The sequence below is a fragment of the Panthera pardus genome, unplaced genomic scaffold (assembly GCF_024362965.1).
Source record: "Panthera pardus isolate Hobbes unplaced genomic scaffold, ASM2436296v1 HiC_scaffold_11, whole genome shotgun sequence".
In the NCBI taxonomy this organism is placed as follows: Eukaryota; Metazoa; Chordata; class Mammalia; order Carnivora; family Felidae; genus Panthera; species Panthera pardus.
In genome coordinates, this window is record NW_026526666.1 from 105,002,895 (window position 1) to 105,020,102 (window position 17,208).

The following is a 17,208-nucleotide window of genomic DNA, read 5'->3' on the forward strand; positions in this document are numbered from 1 at the left end:
AGAAGGGGGGGCTCAGAGGCCAGTCCAGATCCTAGCCCTGCCCTGCAGACATTTGGGGACGTGGGGGAACAGGTATGGGCCGGCGGGGGCCACTAGAAGAGGGGCAGTTTTCATTTTGTGGACACTAAACAGTCGGAGGGCAGTTTTCAAGGCAAGCCCAGCCAAGCGTCAGGGACTCTCGTGACCGATGCCGGGCACAGGGGACACGCACTGTAACGCGGGCTTCGGCCATGGGCCAAGGGGCCCAACGGTCAGAGGCTGGTGACGTGTGGGCTACAGGGACACACCCTTCAGGACCCGGCTTTGTTGCTTGGGTCCAGGGTCCTTGATAGAGGACTCTTCCCGCCAGTCTTTGCCACAGCCTGAAGTCCGGCTTTAGCCAGGAGCTCTGCCCACCAGGGCCTTTCCAACAAGCAGGGAGGTGTAGCTGGAAACCCAGGATCAGATGCACTCTTTCAGGAAAGGGCCCGATTTGAGAGGGTGAGCAAGCCAGTCCTCAGTGCTGTCGTAAGCAGCGAGCGGGGGGTCTCCAACTCCGGGATGCCCCGAGAAGCCCAGGAGTGCCTCTCGCGTGCTCCCAGGGTTCACTCTGTCCTCGACTAGAGGGTCCCTTTGCTTGGCTAGGACCCGTGCTTCGTGCTAGCTCTTAAGGCCCGACTGCCGGAGAGCTCTGCCTTGTGATGTGTGTGCATCTGGAGTGCAGGGCCCTGGCCTCCTAGCCGGCACCCAGCCACCCGCCCAGGCCCTCGGGGCCCCAGGGAGCCCCACTGGGGCTGGGAGGCGGGACCGGGCAGGTGGATGGGCCCCGATTCTCACTGCTTCCCCGCTCCCTGTTGCTCTCTGCGCTCCTGAAACTTGGCCCTGGGCTTTCAGGCACTCAGCCTCGGGGCTCAATTGGATTCCCGGTCAGGTTTTGACCTCCAGTTCCTGCTCAGAAAAGCTCTGAGTCGCTTAACAGAATAAAAGCACGTCTCCCTCAGTTTACATACGGAACTGCCCCGAAGGGTCCAGACCACCAGTCCTTGCCCCACCCCCACCACGGGAACACTGAATCGGGCTGAGATGAGGGTCTCCCTCTCTGGGCACGTCCTCCTGCCCCACATGGGGTGGAGACGTCTCCCAGACTTGAGCAGCAGAAGGCTTGGAGACCACTGGGATGCTGGAGGACCATCTGGTTTGACTCCCACTCTAGAGAAAATGGAGGTGGCACTCAGCAGGGGACTCAGCGGAGACCCAACGCAGAAGCCCGTCCAGTGCAGGGCCCAGAGCTAGCTGGAGCCTTTGGTCTAGGATGCTGGGGGTGTGGGGCACAGCCTCCGCGGTGTTTGTCCTCCTCCTGGTGCCTCAGCCCCGGCCGGGGCCACAGGAGCCTCCCAAAACTCTGGGGTTAATGTTGCAGGCCCCCTTTTGCCCTTCATCCCACCCCAAGGCCAGGGACACCAGCTGTGAGCCGGCTAATGTTAGGGGACAGAGGACACAGGTCCTGATCTCTGGCCCAGCAAGTTCGCCCGTGGAGTGGCAAGGCTGTTCCCTACGCGGCTCTCAGCGCAGGTCTCCCAGCGCACAGGCGGCCCCTTCTCTGGACTGGGTCCTGACTGTGTTGGGGCGCTGTCGGCCAGCGCTTCCTAGGAATGTGAGCCATGTACTCGATTTCCAACAAACCCCAGGTATTTGGAAGCCTACTTCCTCCCGAGGCAGGAGGACTGGGTCCCTTGCGTCGGGCAGCCTCTTGGGAGGGTCCACGGGAGATTTCTCTGCCCTGGCTGGGACAACTATCCCTCAGGGGCACGGGCGCAGGCGTCTGCGCATTTGCGGGGCGTAATCAGAAATTTGTCTTGTTTTGTTTTGTTTTTCATGCAAGAGATTGCAGCTGTGGGCCTAAACTCCCCAGCTGAGCTCCCTGGGGCGGAGTTCGGTCCCAGGACCCCTGGCCCAAACGGACTCTCTCCAGGGAGCGCAGGAAGCCCCCAGATGCGGCTTCCTCCGCGGCGCGCACAGGGGGCCCGGCCGAGCGGCGGGTAAGCGGCCAGGCTCCCGCAGCTGCGCGCGGACTCCGGCTACCGCCGCGCGAGCCACAAACGGAATCGGCTTCCCTCGCCGTTTCTCTCCATCCCGGACCTTTCAAAATCCGCCAACGAATGTGGTTGCGGGTTCGCGCCGATCCCGAGCCCTGCGCTCACCCCGCGCCGCTTGGAGCGGGGACTTGGCGCCGCGCTCACCCCCGGGGCCGCCCGCCTGCGCGCCGGGAGCAGCTTCGTTGCACCGAGCGCCCGTGCCCAGCAGCGCCCAGAGCTCCGCGCGGCGGAGGTGGCGCGGTGGTCCCGCAGAACGCTGCCCGCGTGGACGCCGCCGCCTCCTCTTGCTCCCGGTTCCGGCCGAGCTCCGGCAGGGCCCGGGGAGCAACGAAAACCGCGAGCCGAGTCGCTTTCCCGGAGGCGGAACCCCGGGAACCTCTGGGTGGGCGCCCGCGCCCGCCCTCCGCTTCCCCCAAAGCCCCAGAGGCAAGGACAGTGACGCAGCGCCCGAATAACTGAGCAGACTCCCCAGGTCAGCTTGCGCCCCTTCACCCGTCGGCTTGCAAAGCCCCCTCCTTTCCGTCCTCTCCACCGTGGTCCCCGCCCCCACAACAAGGACCCTCTTAGTTTGGAGACCAAATGTCGCCTTTGCTCCTGCGGGCTCGACACACCAGAGCTGTAACCTTGGAAAAGCTGCGATGGGTTTCTTCTTCCCGCCTCAGTTTCCCCATTTGTGAAGTGAGGCCAAATCCTGGGCCCCTCCCACAGGTTTCTGTGGGGCAGGTTGGAGAACTGATGGATGGAGCCCTCAGGCGGGGCTTGCGCACGCAGCCCACCCCTTGGGGCGCGATTGCGCCAGGAGGCTCAGAGCTGGTGCCCAGGAGCCCAGGGTTGCCCTCGAGCAACTCTGGCCGGTCCTGCCTTGTGCGTCCCCAGCCGCGTCCCGGAACTGCCCTCCCCGGGGCTCCGTGCAGGTGGTGTGACGGCCCAGCTCGGTGGCCGGAGTCTCCTCTCTGCCCTTGCCTGGGTTTTGCTCGCCCGACCGTTCTCTTGGGTTCCTCGGGGCCAGGGTGCAAAGAGGCTTAACACGCCAGGGTCCAGCTCTTCTGGTGGTACCACCGGCAACCCAGGCCCCGCAGAGGGAGGGTCCTGGGGCTGCCAGGGAGCGGAGACCGGCGACAGGGGCCCGAGTCCCTGCTGAGTTCCCAAGGGGGACTACGCCCCCCCCTCCCTCCTCCTCCCCTCGCTGGGGTGCTGGGGAGATCCGGTGCGGCCAGAGCTGGAGTGTCCCTGCGGGCGCATCGGGGCGGGACCCGCCCCGTAGGGCGTGCCCCTGCGGTGCTCTTCCCCGCTGAGTGGTGTCCGAGGGGCTGGGGCTGGGGAACCAAGGGGAGGGGGCATGGCCTGAGCCAAACTTCCAGACCACGCACTGCTCTGGGCGGGACTGCCGCCACTGCCGCCGCCGGGGAGCTGGGGAGGGGAACTGGGGCGACCAAGAAATGCTCAGGGGGACACTCCCTCCCCTACACCCCTTTGCTACTTCTAAACCATAATGGGGGTGGGAGGGGGTGGCTGGTGGAGACCAGGACCGCCTCTGGGGAAGGCAAAAATTGACCTCCCCTGCTGAGGACCCGGGAGGTGGATGGAATCAGTCATGAGTCCTCCCTCCCAGGACAGCGCCTCCTGCCCTTGCCCCGGGTGCTGGTGCCCTGACACGGGGCTCTGGAAGGGAGCAGGACCCATGTCTGTCTCGGGTCTGGTGCCTGAAGCACAGGGCCTGCTGCTGTCCATCTCCACTCCCCGACCCCCGCCCACCCTCCCCCTGCATCCCACCCCACCCCTGTCCTTGCCTCCTGCCTTCTGGAGGGAGCTCCCGTGAAGGAAGGGGGCCAGCCCCATGCCCCCTGCAGCCCAGGCAAGTCCACAGACCCCCCTGGCCTGGGGCAGGGTCCTGGCCTTGAGTGGCTCTCCATTCATGGGACAGACCTCCGCCCCCACCCCTCCAGAACAGCAGAATTATAGGGTGAGGGGAGCCGAGAGAGCCGAGTGGAGGGTGAAGGCAGGAAGAGCCTTAGCCGAGTCAGACCCCACTCCCTCTGGGACCCTGAGTCTGTCCCCCAGCTTCCTGGGCACCCCAGTTTCCTAATGTGTAATTTGGGGGCCACTGAGCAGGGGGTATTGTGGAGAGAGCTGCGCGCAGACCCCACTGGCCCCTCCGGGTTGTGGCAGCTGTCATCAGCAGGGATCCCTGCGCCCTCTGACCCCTGAGGTCTGTCTCTAGGGACTCTGAGCTGGAGTCATGGAGAGGAGCTGCTCACTGGCTGGCCGGACCCAGAGGGCGAGTGGGCCAGGCCAGGGCTCCTGGGAGGCTCACGGAATCCCCAGGTCTCAATGGGCTCCCAGAGTCAGGCCCCGCCCTCTGGCCCCGGGCCTGCCCCGGTCTTCTCACGGGTGCACCCCTGCCCTCCGTGAGGCCAAGGCTCTGGGACCAAGCTGCAGACCTAGCATTTACTCGCTCACTCATTCGTTCATTCGCTGACGTGGCCAGAGGCCCCCGAAGGCGGAATGCTCCTGGAACTTACCAGGTGCTGTTTGCCCCTGCAGCCTCCAGGGCGGCTCAACAAAGCCCCAGGGTTATCTCCAGCTCGCGTGGGGCTCAGTGAGTGAAAGAATGAGTCGCGAATGAATGAAAAGTACCGAGTGCGAAGAAAGTGGCTCTGAGATCTGATTTCGGTCCAGAGGCCCAAGGGGACGAGGGGCAACCTTACCAGACGTCACCCGTTCTGAGTGCCGGAGGCCGCGTGCCCTGTCCTGCACCTGTCCCGACTCGACAGGCCGCCAATGCCGGGCCCACATGACAGGGACACGGCAGTGAGCAAGCACCCGGTCCCCTGCTGCATCGTGTGTGGAAAAGGAAGCCAGCTTGCTCGAGGTGGGGGGGGGGGGGGCTCCGCGGGATGATGGGGGCAGGGGGTGACGGCGGCAAGAGGGAAACTGGCCCCATGGCGGTCCCTGGCTTGCCGTGACGGAGCGCGGGCGGTGCCGGGGCTCCTGGGCCAGGCCGCCGTGTGACCCTCGCGACAATGCGGCAGGAACTGCAATGGTTCGCACCTTACGGACGGGAGACCCGCGCTGGGAGGCGCAGGGGCTCGTCAGAGGGGCAGGAGAGCGGGGTTCATCTGCCTGACCTCCGAGCCCCACGGTGCTGGTCGCCAGGGTGGGTGCGTGAGAGGCGCTGCTTGCAGAGGGGTCTCTGTCTGGGACCCTTTCTGGGATTCCTTGTGGTGCCCGGGATGTGAGCCCCAGAGGGCGCGCTGGCACGACGGTCACCCGCCTGCTCCTGGCGGTGGCCAAGGCGTTTATTTGTGGGCGTCCCGAGAGACGGAGCCGTTTGTGGTACGTGTTTCCCCAGAGTCCGGTTCTCACTGGGGAGTCGGGGTCCCCCTTTCCTTCCCAACACCCGCCCCTGGGGCCGTTCCGCGGCGGCCCCCGGGGCCCAGGCCCCCCCGCACCCCAGCCGGTGGCTTTGGGGACTCGGCGTGGGGCTGACGTGCCCAACTAGTCGTGCTCTGTATCTGGGCCTCCGCGGAGATATTTCCAATCGTAAAATGTGTCGTTCAAAAAACATATGTGTCAGTGGAGTCCTCGCTGAGCCTGGACCACATGGGACATAGTTGCTCTAATAAACACGAATGGGCCAGTGTTCACATTAGAGAGGGAACAGTTTCTAGTGGAAATGCGGTGCTTTTAACAGAGGCTAATTAATAAACAGCGGGTAATTGTTCGTGGCACATTGTGGCAGAGAGTAATTTTCGTTTCAGAGGGGAGAAGGGCCAAACCTCCTCCCCCCTCAGCCCTTCTGTGTAATAACCAGCTTGGCTTCACCTCTGCCTTGAATTTTTACAGCTGGAGCTGTTTACCATCTTCCAACTGTCACGAAAAAAGGGAAAAGTATCACTTAGACAGAGCCATTGAAAACTCAGCGTCGTACGTGGATTTCTTCACGGAAATAAATCGCACGGAGCGAGACTCCTGTTCTCCGAGTGACGTCATCCGCTGAAGGCTGCCTCCCCCGTCAGATCAGCGTTGGGTGCTTTCCTCCTCGTGCGGGCGCCCTTTCCGCAAGACCAGGGCCCCGCCTCGGGCTCGGCCCGGGACACCGGAAAGGTCTCTGCCTGGGTCAGCCCGGCACGACCGGGTCCAGAGGGCGAAAACATCTCCAACTCCACAGACTGCTTGGAAGCTTTGCTTTGGAACCATAGGTTCTGAGGTGGAAAGGCCGTGAACGCTTCCAGAAGAAACGTGTGCAGCGCCCGGCGGAAGGTGAAGGCCCTTTGGGTCCTTCCGGAGCCGACGGTGACACTGGCTGCGGTGTCATCCCCTTGAAGTGAACGAGGATCCGGAAAATCAGCGGGAAGGCGTCCAGGAGATGTGGTGTATTTGGCCACGAGAAGGGACAAAGTCCTGACACGTGCCACAACGCGTGTGACCTCAGAAACATCATTCTCGGTGAAAGAAACTAGTCACGAGGCCACGTGTTGTCTGGGTCCATTTACAAGAAGTGTCCAGGACAGGAAAGTCCGCAGAGACAGAAGGGGGAGGGGTGGCTGACAGGGGCTGGGGGAGGAGTGTGGGGGGGTGACTGTTGACGGACGGGGGTCTCCTTCTGCTGGGTGAGGACCGTGTTCTGGAACCAGCTGGCAGTACTAAATGCTACCACACCGTTCACTATAAGACGGTAAATGTTACGCTGTGTGGACTGGATCTCACTACATCCGTTATTTTGCAAAATCACCGCTGAGCGTGCACGTTTCAAACCTCCGCGCCCATCTCGAAACCCTTCTTAAATTCGGGACCGAGCACACAGCAGGCAGGGCGGGTGACGGGGGTGTGCTCCCCGTGAAGGGATCCGCGAGCGCTGGACCTCGGTGAGGCCCAAAGCCACGGCCCCTTTCCTCGGGGCTGTCTGTGCGGCCCCCTCCCCTCAGTCTGTCTCCTTCCCACCAGCCCGGAGAGAACCCCTACCCGGCATTTTGCGTTAACCATCTCCTTGCCTCAGTTTACGGCGTCTTCACCCAACACAGGTGCAGAGTCGAGCTGCAGAGTCCGTTCAGAACGAAAATGAGTGAGACGCATTAAAATCACCATAAAAGGGCAGGGGAGGCGTGATCCGTCCACACCACGGATTATCGTTTGGCCACTGAAAAGGGCGCTGACGTAGCTATGACACGATGAACCTTGCAGACGTGATGCGCGGCACGAGAAGCCGGTCGCAAAAAGCCACGGGTCCTACGACTCCATATGACGTGCCCAGAGGGGCGCCCGGGTGGGTCAGTCGGTTAAGCATCTGACTCTCGATTTGGGCTCAGGTCATGATCTCACGGTTCGGGAGAACCGTGCACGGGTCGGGATCTGCGCTGACGGCACGGAGCCTGCTTGGGATTCTCCCTCTCCCTCTCCCTCTCCCTCTCTCCGCCCCTCTTCCCACCCACCCCTCAAAATAAATAAATCAACGTATTATACGAAGTCTCCAGAAGAGGCAAATCTGTAGAAACAGAGAACAGGTTGCCGGTCGCCAAGCTGCGGAAGGAAAGGCAGTGGCGTCGCGGGCGGGTGAAGGTCTCAAGGGACGAGCCAGACCCGAGTCTTAAGACCCTCAGCTGGAAGCCGGGGGGAAATAAAGCCGACCGCTCACGGCCCCGGCCCTTGTGTTAATTCAAGCAGCCCACATTCACCGCACGCCTAGTGTGTGCTTGTGTGGCCAGAGGCCCGTAGATGTAGCCGTGACCGAAACAGGTAAAAGGCGTCCTCGCCGTGGAGCTCGCGTTCCCATGAGGAAGGCAGCGGAAGCAGGCTGAGACCCTGCCCAGCAGGTTCAAAGTCTCTGCGCGACGTGGGGGATAATCAAGGAGGGAAATGAGGAGACGAGCCGAGAGAGTCAGAAGGGAACACTGTGAGTGTCTAGGGAACAGCATTTGGGCAGAGGGAACAGCCAGTGCTGAGGCCCTGAGGCACAAGTGGTCAAAGTGGCTGGAACACAAGGATGGAGGGAGGAGATCAGTGCGGGGGCGTGGGGGGCAGGGGCGAGGCGGTGCAGGTCAAGGCTACAGATGGGGTTAAGACTTTGAATCAGTCTCCCTTTCTCCCTTTCTCAAGGTTGGTTGTCCTGTATTAGTCTGTGGGCTCAACGTAATCACAAGGGACCTTAAAGTGGTGAAGGGAGGCAGAAGGATTCAACCGGCTTTGAATGTGGAAGGGGGCCCCGAGCTAAGGAACGCGGGTGGCCTTCTGACGCTGGTTCTGGACCGTCCCCGGAGGGAGGCGCGCCTGCCGATACCTCGTTTTTCGCCTGGTGTGACCCCTTTCAGACCTCCCATCCGCAGAACCGCAAAATGACAAAGGGCGCCGTGTCGGGCCACTGAATTTATGGGATTTTGTTGCAGCGGCCACAGGAAATTCGCACGGGGCAGGAGGGGAGGCGGGAAGTTCACACGTAGTCAGGACAAGGGGAGGGACCGTGACTGCAAGGTTGCTGGCACACCTGGCCCCTTAGTCACTCTACTCGGGTAGGGACTGGGAGTCCTCGACATCTGCCTGCAGCCGTGGCCCTGGGGCTGCTGCCCCTACTGTCCCCTGGGGGGCGTCCGCTGGGCTCTCGCTCCCCCGGCACCCACATCGTCGTGGCCTACTTTCTCATTAAAAAATTTTTTGGGGTGGGGGGAGGCGCCTGGGTGGCTCAGTCGGTTAAACATCCGACTTCGGCCCAGGTCATGGTCTCACGGTCCGTGTGTTCGAGCCCTGAGTCAGTCTCTGGGCTGACAGCTCGGAGCCTGGAGCCCGTTTCGGATTCCGTGTCTCCCTCTCTCTGACCCTCCCCCGTTCATGCTGTGTCTCTCTCTGTCTCAAAATTAAACGTTTAAAAAAATAAAAAAAAATTTTTTTAATGTTTATTTATTTTTGAGAGAGGAAGAGAGAGAGAGACAGAGCATGAACGGGAGAGGGGTGGAGCTAGAGGGAGACACAGAATCCGAAGCAGCTCCAGGCTCCGAGCTGGCAGCACAGAGCCCAACGGGGGCTTGAACTCACGGACCGCGAGATCGTGACCTGAGCTGAAGTCGGACGCTCGGCCGACGGAGCCCCCCGGGCCCCCTATTTTCTCATTTTTCTGGGGCACATCCTCTAGAAGCTCCCGATAAACTGGGAGGTACATCTTTTAGGACCTGCATGTATGAAAATGCCTTCATTCTTCCTCCACACGAGTGAAAGCCTGGCCGGGCGTGGAACTCGAGCTTGGAGATGCTCGGCATCCAGAATTGTAAGATTATCTTCTTGCTTCCGGAGGCGCTGTGGAAAAGTGAGGACTCTCTGTCCCCTTGTGCTTGGGGTACAACGTGCTTTTTCTTCCTGGGAATCTCATAGAACCTTCTCCTTGTCCCAAGTGTCCCACTCAGTGCGGCATCAGACCAATGTGTGCTGGGGCGCTGGGATGTTGGGGTGCTGGGCGCTGGAGTGTTGGGGTGCTGGGACATTGGGGTGCTGGGCTGTTGGGGTGCTGGGGCACTGGGGTGTTGGGGCGCTGGAGTGCTGGGGTACTGGGACATTGGGGTGCTGGGGCACTGGGATGTTAGGGTGCTGGGGTGCTGGGATGTTGGGGTGCTGGGGCTCTGGGACGCTGGGATGTTGGGGTGCTGAGGCTTTAGGGTGTTGGGATGTTGGGGCACTGGGATATTGGGACATTGGGGCACTGGGGCACTGGGATGTTAGGGCGCTGGGGTTCTGGGCTATTGGGGCTCTGGGGCTCTGGGATGTTGGGGCGCTTGGGCTCTGGGGTGCTGGGATGTTAGGGCGCTGGGGTGCTGGGATGTTGGGGTGCTGGGATGTTGGGGCACTGGGGCTCTGGGGTGCTTGCATATTGGGGTGCTGGGGCTCTGGGGCACTGGGGCAATGTTATGTTGGGGAGCTGGGGCTCTGGGGTGCTGGGATGTCGGGGCGCTGGGGCGTGTCTGCTCTCCTCCAAGGGGGCTTCTTTCAAACTGGGAGTTTGTGTCCCTCAGTTCTGGGGAATTTCCGTGAAATCCCTCGTTGCAGATTTTCTGCCCTCTGTTACCTCCGCTCTTTGTTCTTGGAATCCGAAGGACACTAAGAAGTTTTCTTCTGTCCACGTGGTCTGTGTGTCCTCCAGCTGGCTTTGTTCTAGTCGTTTCAGTCTCTGCGAGTTCATCTTCCGTCACCGCTCTGATCTGAAGCGGGGGGCACAGAGCTGGTTGGAAGATGGAGGTAAGGGAGGGGCTCGTCACCCTTGGCACTCATAGCGGGGTGATCCTGGCGGCACTCGATGTCAGCGTCTTTAGGGACGGGTCTGAGGCCCAGGCAAGTTCCCCAGGGGCTGAGGGGGGGGCCAGCCGGTACTCTGGGAGCCAAGTTGGGGTGTCTGCGGTCGGCGGTGGGTCACGGCTGCCTGCGTGCCGGGGCAGAGGCCTTTGGACTGTTGCCAACCTGGGGAGGGGAGGGAGGAGCGCGTCCAGGAATCCTCTCCCTCTCAGCCGGCCTTCCCGCCCACAGCTGTTCCTGCCCCCCAAGTCTCAAGCTTGCTTTTATGGCCAATCCTGGGTTTGGGGCGCTCTTTGTATTAAATCCGGTGAAAGCCGGGCGCCTGGGTGGCTCAGTGGGTTGAGCGTCCAACTCTCGATTTCGGCTCAGGTCATGATCCCAAGGTCGTGGGATCAAGCCCTGTGTCCGGCTCTGTGCTGAGTGTGCAGCCTGTTTAAGATTCTCTCTCCCTCCGTCTCTGTCCCTTTCCCTGGCTCATGCTGTCTGTCTCTGTCTGTAAAATAGACATGAAATGAAATGAAGTGAAGTGAAGTGAAGTGAAGTGAAGTGAAGTGAAGTCAAATGAAATTAATCCTGTAGGTGCCCACCTTCCCTCTCTCGGTCCGGGGCCGTCTCTCCCTCTCGTCCGTGAGCCAGGTGCCACGGGTCCCTCTGCAAGGGGGTCTTCAGAGATTTGCCGCTGCCCTGCCCTACCCTGTCCTCACCACTCCCATGGGTAGATGTCTTTTAAAGTCTCCTTTTTTGTGCGGTTGGAGTGGGCGTTGCAGAGGGGGGACGATAGGTGTGTTTAATCTGCCGTCTTCACCCGGAGTCTTTTGTGGCCGTTTTTTTCTTTCATTTAGTCCTTTTAGTTTTTGCGGGGTTATATTAGAAAGGCCGTGTCCCCTTTAGGTCCGGGTTTAATACCGTGTGGGCTCCACAGGCTCTGAGGTTTTCTGGGTCCTGACCTGTGAGTCCCCTGGAGCCCCCGCCCCCTTGAGCCGTGTCTGTGGGGTCCACACGCGGACTGTTGTGCAGACAGTGAACATGACGGTGTAGACACATGCGTGTTGCCAACACTGATAGGACCCTGAAACACGGGGGGGAGGGGCCTTTAGGAATACGAATTGAAATATTAACAGGAGTCTAATCTGTGAGATGAGATTTCAGGGTCATATCATATCATATCATATCATATGATAACTCCTGGGGGGACAGGCTCTTCCTCTCGCACCTCTGCCTTCTCCCTCCTGACACTGGCCTCCCTGAGCCCACGTGGGTCTGATCGGATTCCCCCTCATCCTCTGCCCCACTCATCACTACGTGGACAATTTGCTTTGTATTTGAGATTTTACTCACTTTTTACCTGAGGCTCGACCCTGAGGACTGCTGGGGGCTGTAGTTGTTCCCAGGTCCTTGCCTTCCCTTTGTCCCGGACCCCAGGAGGACACAGGGGATGGGGCAGAACCCCATCCAATTGGGAGAACTGGGGGCTTTCGCTGAAGGCTTGAGGGCAGAGACTGGCCTCCACCCGCACCCTTAGAATTGGATCCGCTCCCCCAAAGATGGCTAGGCTGCCCAGGGTCCACGGGCTCCTGGCGTTTCCTCTCAGGGAGACCCCTGGACCATAGGAGCCCAGCACCTGCCCCTTCGCTCAACCCCAGGCCAGCTCCTCAGGCTCAGGCAGGCTCCAGGGAAGGAGCTTCTCCGTGCCCTCTGCCACCAGCCTCTTCCAGGCCACTGCCATCTCTCACCGGCTCTCTTACCTCCTGGCTGGTCCCCAAACCACAGTCTGTCCTCCCATGCTACCCTCAGGGCCAAGAGGGGAGCTTCTTGCCTGTTTTATTTCCTCTTATTCTCTAGGATCTAGCAGACTGTGGCACATGGAGATGAACAATGGTTTGGGATGGAAGGAGGGAAGGAAGGAAGGAAGGAAGGAAAGAAGGGAAAGAGGGAAGGAAGGAAGGAAGGAAGGAAGGAAGGAAGGAAGGAAAGGAGGGAAGGAAGGAAGGAAAGAAGGGAGGGAGGGAGGGAAGGAAGGAAGGAAGGAAGGAAGGAAGGAAGGAAGGAAGGAAGAAGGAAAAATAGAGAGGGGGGTGGATGGATGGTGGGTAGACGAACCCCTGCCCAATGAACTGAGGAACTGGAGTTTCATGATGAAACTAGAGATGCACTGGGGAAACTGAGGCCCAGCAGAGGGGAGGGTAGAATTTTCTCACGATCACAGCGCACGCTGGCAACAGAGCCGGCCCGGGACCCCAGAGCTCTGCCCTCCCTGTCCGGCTGCCCACGGTGGTTACGTTTCACTTTGACAAGCAGTCAGGATGCGTGTCTTGGGCCTTTTGTTGGCCCCAAGGTGGAGCTCTCCAGGGCCCCGGATCTGCGACCCCTCACCTCTGTTCGCCCGCCCCTGTAGGCAGCACAGTAGCCCTGACTGTCCTTCCTAACTGTGAGACCCCAGGCTCAGGACCCAGGGAAGGAAAATTGACAAGCTGATGCCCACCTCTCAGGGTTGCTGCTCAGAACCCATAAGGTGGTCACGTGACACCTGTGCCCTGCCCCTGCCACACAGTCTGTTCTGTACCCCTCCTTCTGCTGAAATTCCTCTCCGGGCCCCCAGAGACATCCGAGACGACTCTGTTCTACTTTGTCTCTTGTCCCCCTGCAGCACTGCACGTGCCCTTTCAACTCACTCCTTAAAATTCCCAAAAACCCGCGTCCCCCCATGACAATGCTCAGACCCCTCCCTGGGTTAGGGTCTTGGGATCACCCCTGAGGGACAGCCCATCGGCTCTCCTTCCAGTCGGGTGTAGACAGGCACCATCGGGTGGGCCAGAACTGTCCTTGGCTGTGGCCGTGCTGGGCACAGCACAGCCTCCTTCAGGGTCATCAGCCCCGTATAGGGGACTCTGTGACCCATCAAGTTCCCCTGTGGGGCAGCTCCAGGCTCTGTGTAAACGAGGCATTGCGAGAGCAGCTGCCTCGAGCTCCAAGGTTTTTATGGGTTTGCCTTAAAGATTTTATTTCCAGAAAAAACCAAAAGCAATTAATCCAAATTACAGAGTAGTCATTTGCAATAATATTTGCTTTAAATATATGTATTTTTTAAAACCCCTAAGCTGTGAGCCTCCAGTGAGTTCGAGGTGAAGGACACCTTGAAATAATTACATTTTTTTTGCTTGTTTTATGTTGTGAAAATGGCTTGGTCGATTTAGGGAAAAATTGTAAAATAGTCAGCTGACTCCCTTATAAAGGCAACATTATTTTTTTTCTCCAAATTCTGCCAGAATAACCACATCACGCTCGTTTACCCTCTTGCCTTGAAGGTGGATTTCTTCCAGAAGCGCCTCAAGCATCTGTTCAGCTGCCCCTCCCCCCAGCCTTGGCCAGCAAGGGGAGCGATGCCCCTCCCAGAGACACAACCCATGGGTGGCATTTCCCAGCGTGCAGCCAGGAGGACAAGGGTCCAGCATGGTGAGGGTCCATGTGCCGACAGACCAGCCGACCACCCCACCCGGCTGGGTGGGAGGGAGGGGACCCAGGTTCACCTGCCCTCTTTGTGTCGGTGATGATTAGGGACCCTGCCAACTGTGATGAGTGTAGCCCAGACAGAGGGCACCCAGCCCAGCTAGGACCCTCTGGCCAGTGAGCATGCGTAGTGAGAGGCTTCGCCGCTTGGAAGATGGAAATTTGCTGGAAGATTCAATTGTGCTTAGTAGAGCATCAGAACGCCCAACCACGCTGGGTCAGGATGCCTGGTTTTGTTGCCAGCACAGCCCCCGAGTGCCCGGGAGTCCTTAGGCGGAAGCTTTCCCCACTGTTCCCCAGACATTTTATCATCCAATGTCTCCTCTGCAGATCTGTGAGTTGCAGATATGTCCTCCCAGGATTTGGCTTTCCTTGTCATTTCTGTAACAGTGTCTTTTGAAGAAGAAACTTCTTAAATTTTAGCAATATACTATTTTTTTAACTTAGAGTTGCTGCCTTTGTTTCTGTCGTGTATTGCCTAACCCGAGGTCACCAAGATTTCCTACCATGTTTTCTCTTAAAAAGTTTATGGTTTTAAGTCTTAAATTTGGATCCATTTTGAATTTGTTTGTTTTTGTAGTGCCTTTGAGGTTTTTTGGGGTTTTTTTTGTGGTGTGAGGTAAGTGTTGAAGTTTTGGTTTTTTGTGGGTTGTGTGTGTGTGAGTGTGTGTATGTTTTGCATATGAGTGTCCAATTTCTCCTGCATCATTTGTTGAAAAGTTGATGATTCCCCCCCCCCCTTGAATTGCCTTGGCAACCTTGTCAAAAAATAATTGACAAAACATGTACAGTCTACTTGTGGACTTTCTGTTCTGTTGATCTCTGTATTTATTCTTTGACCAGTACCACACTGTCTTGATTACTGTAGCTTTACAAGAGGCCTTGAGATACAGTACGCCTTCCAATCTTTTTCTTCATTTTCGAAATTGGTTAGGCTATTTTAGGGCCTTTGTGTCCCCACATAAACATTAAGACTCACTTGTGAGTTTCTCCAAGAAAGCATTCTGGGATTTTTTTAATTGCTATTGCATTGAATCTATAGATCAATTCCAGGAAAATTGTCATTCTTACAATATTGAACCTTCTAATCCATGAAAATGGTATATCTCCCCCATTTATTTAGATCTTAATTTGTTTCAGCAATATTTGGTTATTTTCAGTTTATGAGCCTTACACAATTTTGGTTAAACTGATTTCTAAGCATATCATAATTTTTATCCTATTATAAATTTTAAAAAATTTCATTCAGTTGCCAATTGTTCCTTGCTAGCATGTAAAATCTGATAAATATTTGCACATTGACCTTTTGTACATTGTGATCTTGTTACACTCACTTATGAATCCTTACAGCTTTTTTTTTTTTCAGTTTCCTTTGAATTTTCTACATAGGTAAATATATTATCTGTACCTATTTATTCCCTAAGTGAACCCTGGTAGTTTGTGTGTTGTTTTTTTTTTTTTAACATTTATTTATTTTTGAGACAGAGAGAGACAAAGCATGAATGGGGGAGGGTCAGAGAGAGGGAGACACAGAATCTGAAACAGGCTCCAGGCTCTGAGCTGTCAGCCCAGAGCCCGACGCGGGGCTCGAACTCACGGACCGCGAGATCATGACCTGAGCCGAAGTTGGCCGCTTAACCAACTGAGCCACCCAGGCACCCCTAGTTTGTGTTTTTTGAGAAATGTATTCTTTTCATCTTAGTTTTCGAATATATTAGCATAAAGCTGTTCATAGCATTTCCTTATTACCCTTTTACTGTCTGTAGAGTTGGTAGTGATGTCTCCTCTTTATTTCTGACTTTGATAATTCGTGTCTTCTATTCTTCCTAATCAATCTGGCTAGAGGTTTATCAATAAACCTCTTTAAGAACAGGTTTTGGTTTTATTGATTGTTGTCTATTATTTTTCTTTTTTCTATTTCATTTATTTTTTTCTTTTTATTATTTCTTTTTGCTGACTTAGATTTTCCTTCATTTTATAGTTCTTTCAGAAGGGAGCATAGATTTCTAATTTGAAATCTTTTATCTTTTCTAATGTAAGAATTTTTAAGGATCATTTTTAAATTCTAGGTAGCTTTCTTTTTTTTTAAGTTTATTTATTTTTGAGAGAGACAGAGACAGCATGAGTGGGGGAGGGGCAGAGGGGGAGGGAGAGAGAGAATCCCAAGTAGGCTCTGTGCTGTCAGCACAGAGCAGTATGTGGGGCTCAAACCCATGAAACCACGAGACCATGACCTGAGCAGAAATCAAGAGTCAGACGCTTAACTGACTGAGCAACCCAGGCACCCCTAAATAAGAATTTAACGTCACAAGTTTTCTTCTAAGCACTGCTAGGCTGCATTCCACAAATTTCAAAATATTGCGTTTTCAATTTTGTTCAGTTCAAAATATTTTATAACTTCTTTTGTGATTTTTTTGGCCCATGAATTATTCAGAAATGTGTTCGTTTTCAAATATTTGGGGATTTCTGGATATCGTCTATTATTGATTTCTAGTTCAATTATATTGTCATCAGAAAAAGCTTTGTGGGCACCGGGGTGGCTCAGTCGGTTAGGTGTCTGACTCTTGATTTCAGCTCGGGTCATGATCTCACGGTTCGTGAGTTTGAGCCCCACATTGGGCTCCATGCTGACAGTGCAGAGCCTGCTTGGGATTCTCCCTCTCTCTCTCCCTCTCTCTCTCTGCCCCTCCCCTGCTCTCTCTCTCTCTCTCTTTCTCTCTCTCTCTCTAAAATAAATAAACAAAAAAAAGAAAATATGCTTTGTATGATTTCAGTCCTTTTAAGTGTACTGGGACTTGTCCATAATGCAGTCTCTCTTGATGGCTCTTATGTGCACGTGGGAAGAAAGTGTATTTTGCTCTTGTTAAGTGTATGCATATTTAGAATCACCATGTCCTCCTAAAGAATTGACTCTTTTATCATGATGAAATGTCTTTCCTCATCCATAGTGATATTTCCTATTCTGAAATAAACGTTATTGATGTTAATACAGCAGCTCCTGCTTTCTTTTGACTGGTGTTTACATGGTGTGTCTTTTCCACCTGACTTATGTATGTTTTCCTGGCGTTCAAATCGTGTTTCTTGTAGATAGCATAAAATCGGGTCTTGATTTTTTTTAATTCAACCTGAAAATTTCGACTTTTAAATTGGAAAGTTTAGGCCATTTACATTTAATGTGATTGTATATGGTTGGGGTTCAATATACCGTCTTACCTGTTATTTTCCTATCTGTCTCATTTCTTTGTTGTTCTTGGTTTTCTGCCCTCTTGAATTAAATGTTCTCAAACATCCATTTTACCTCCAATAGGGGCTTACTAGCTATATCTTTTCTCTTTAGTGACTGTTCTAGTTTGCC